We start from the raw sequence: 3,251 nt of genomic DNA on the forward strand, positions 1-3,251 counted from the left end.
AATAACATACAAGGGAACTCCCATAAGGTTAACAGCTGATTTCTCAGCAGAAACTCTACAAGCCAGAAGGGAGTGGCACAATATATTTAAAGTGATGAAAGGTAAGAACCTACAACCAAGATTACTCTACCCGGCAAGGATCTCATACAGATTCGATGGAGAAATCAAAAGTTTCACAGACAAGCAAAAGCTAAGAGAATTCAGCACCACCAAACCAGCTGTACAACAAATGCTAAAGGAACTTCTCTAAGTGGGAAACACAAGAGAAGAAAAAGACCTACAAAAACAAACCCATAACAATTAAGAAAATGGTCAGAGGAATATAAGTACCAATAATTACCTTAAACGTGAATGGATTAAATGCTCCAACCAAAAGACACAGGCTCGCTGAATGCATACGAAAACAAGACCCATATAAATGCTGTCTACAAGAGACCCACTTCACACCTAGGGACACATACAGACTGAAAGTGAGGGGATGGAGAAAGATATTCTATGCAAATGGAAATCAGAAGAAAGCTGGAGTAGCAATACTCGTATCAGATGAAATAGACTTTAAAATAAAGAATGTTACAAGATGGCGGTGGCGCAGTGCAGTGGTGCGGGCTTCTCCCAAGCGCCCAGGGGTCGGGTGACACTGAGCACAACCAGCTCGCGGCGGCGGTGGTGGCGTGTGTGCCAGGGGCTGGGGGCTCCGCCGCTGCACCCGCGGTTCACGGGGCTCCGCACTTCCCTCTCTCCAGGGCAGGTGGCTTCGCGGAGCTTGGCTTTCACCGACTTTGCTAATCGCCCGGACCGCATCTGGACGCTCCGGCTCTGGGGCTGCACAAAGCTCAGGTGGCGAAACTGACTGGTCTGGTTAGAGCGCATCCAAGCCAAGCCACAGTACAGGAATATAAGTACCAATAATTACCTTAAACGTGAATGGATTAAATGCTCCAACCAAAAGACACAGGCTCGCTGAATGCATACGAAAACAAGACCCATATAAATGCTGTCTACAAGAGACCCACTTCACACCTAGGGACACATACAGACTGAAAGTGAGGGGATGGAGAAAGATATTCTATGCAAATGGAAATCAGAAGAAAGCTGGAGTAGCAATTCTCATATCAGACAAAATAGACTTTAAAATAAAGACTATTACAAGAGACAAAGAGCGCAGTGCAGTGGTGCCTCACCTATGAAGGAGGATGCCAACCCAGAGATGAGCTCTCTGGCCTACTCTAACCTGGCAGTGAAAGATAACAAAGCAGTGGCCATCCTGCACTTCCCCGGGGTAACCTCGAATGGAACCAAGGCCATTGGAGCTCCCACTAGTTCCTCGGGATCTCCATCTCCAATAAGCTCTCCTACTGCCGCCCTCCCACTAAACCCCCACCCTTCAACCTGCACCCTGCCCCTCACCTGCTGGCCAGTATGCAGCTGCAGAAACTTAATAGCCAGTATCATGGGATGGCCTCCTCCACTCCGGGCCAACCTGGGGAGGGCAGGGCCCCTGCCAAACTGGGGCTTCGGGGCTCAGGCGGGAGGGGCGGGGTCACTCTCTCCTTCTGCTGGTGCCCAGAGCCCTGCCGTCATCGATTCAGACCCGGTGGATGAGGAGGTGCTGATGTCACTGGTGGTGGAACTGGGACTGGACCGAGGCATTGAGCTTCCGGAGCTGTGGCTGGGGCAGGATGAGTTTGACTTCACTGCAGACTTTCCATCTGGCTGCTGATGCTAACTGTTCCTAAAGATGGAGGAATAAAGCCACCAATTCTGTTGTCAATAAAAATAAAAGTTAGCTACAAGAAAAAAAAGAAGAATGTTACAAGAGACAAGGGAAGACACTACATAATGATCAAGGGATCAATCCAAGAAGAAGATATAACAATTATTAAATATATATGCACCCAACATAGGAGCACCTAAATACGTAAGGCAACTGCTAACAGCTGTAAAAGAGGAAATCGACAGTGACACAGTAATAGTGGGGGACTTTAACACCTCACCTACACCAATGGACAGATCATCCAGACAGAAAATTAATAAGGAAACACAAGCTTTAAATGACACAATAGACCAGACAGATTTAATTGATATTTATCCATCCAAAAATGGCAGATTACACTTTCTTCTCAAGTGCACATGGATCATTCTCCAGGATAGTTCACATCTTGGATCATAAATCAATCTTTGGTAAATTTAAGAAAATCAAAATCATATCAAGCATCTTTTCTGACCACAGTGCTCTGAGATTAGAAATCAAGTACAGGGAAAAAAACGTAAAAAACAAAAACACATGGAGGCTAAACAATACGTTACTAAATAACCAAGAGATCACTGAAGAAATCAAAGAGGAAGTGAGAAATTACCTAGAGAAAAATGACAACGAAAACACGCCGATCCAAAACCTATGGGATGCAGCAAAAGCAGTTCTAAGAGGGAAGTTTATAGCAATACAAGCCTACCTCAAGAAACAAGAAAAATCTCAAATAAACAATCTAACCTTACACCTAAAGGAACTAGAGAAAGAAGAACCAGAAAACCCCGAAGTTAGCAGAAGGAAAGAAATCATAAAGATCAGAGCAGAAAGAAATGAAATAGAAACAAAAAAAACAATAGCAAAGATCAGTAAAACTAAAAGCTGGTTCTCTGAGAAGATAAACAAAATTGATAAACCATTAGCCAGACTCATCAAGAAAAAGAGGGAGCGGGATTTCCCTGGTAGTGCAGTGGTTAAGAATCCGCCTGCCAATGCAGGGGTCACGAGTTCGAGTCCTGGTCCGGGAAGATGCCACATGCAGTGGAGCAACTAAGCCTGTGCGCCACAACTACTGAGCCTGCGCTTTAGAGCCCGCGTGCCACAACTATTGAAGCCCGCGTGCCTAGACCCCCTGCTCCACAATGAGAGAAGCCACCGCAGTGAGAAGCACGTGCACCGCAACAAAGCGTAGCCCCCGCTCGCCACAACTAGAGAAAGCCCGTGTGCAGCAACGAAGACCCAATGCAGCCAAAAATAAAAACATAAAAGAAAAAGAGGGAGAGGACACAAATCAATAAAATGAGAAATTAAAAAGGAGAAGTTCCAACAGACATTGCAGAAATATAAGGCATCATAAGAGGCTACTACAAGCAGCTCTGTGCCAATAAAATGGACAACCTGGAAGAAATGGACAAATTCTTAGAAAGGTATAACCTTCCATGGGAAGAAATAGAAAATATCAACAGACCAATCACAAGTAATGAAATTGAAACTGTGAGTAAAA

The 3,251-nt window shown here is 45.0% G+C and overlaps 1 protein-coding gene and 1 pseudogene across 2 annotated transcripts in view; both read left to right on the plus strand.

Moving 5' to 3' along the window:
* Positions 1 to 3,238, plus strand: part of LOC112062605 (cbp/p300-interacting transactivator 1-like) — an 8,998-nt pseudogene extending 5,760 nt beyond the window's left edge.
* Positions 1 to 3,251, plus strand: part of CUL4A (cullin 4A) — a 51,963-nt gene that overhangs the window by 35,738 nt on the left and 12,974 nt on the right. The window lies entirely within an intron of this gene.

This window comes from Physeter macrocephalus, chromosome 13 (assembly GCF_002837175.3).
Source record: "Physeter macrocephalus isolate SW-GA chromosome 13, ASM283717v5, whole genome shotgun sequence".
In the NCBI taxonomy this organism is placed as follows: domain Eukaryota; kingdom Metazoa; phylum Chordata; class Mammalia; order Artiodactyla; family Physeteridae; genus Physeter; species Physeter macrocephalus.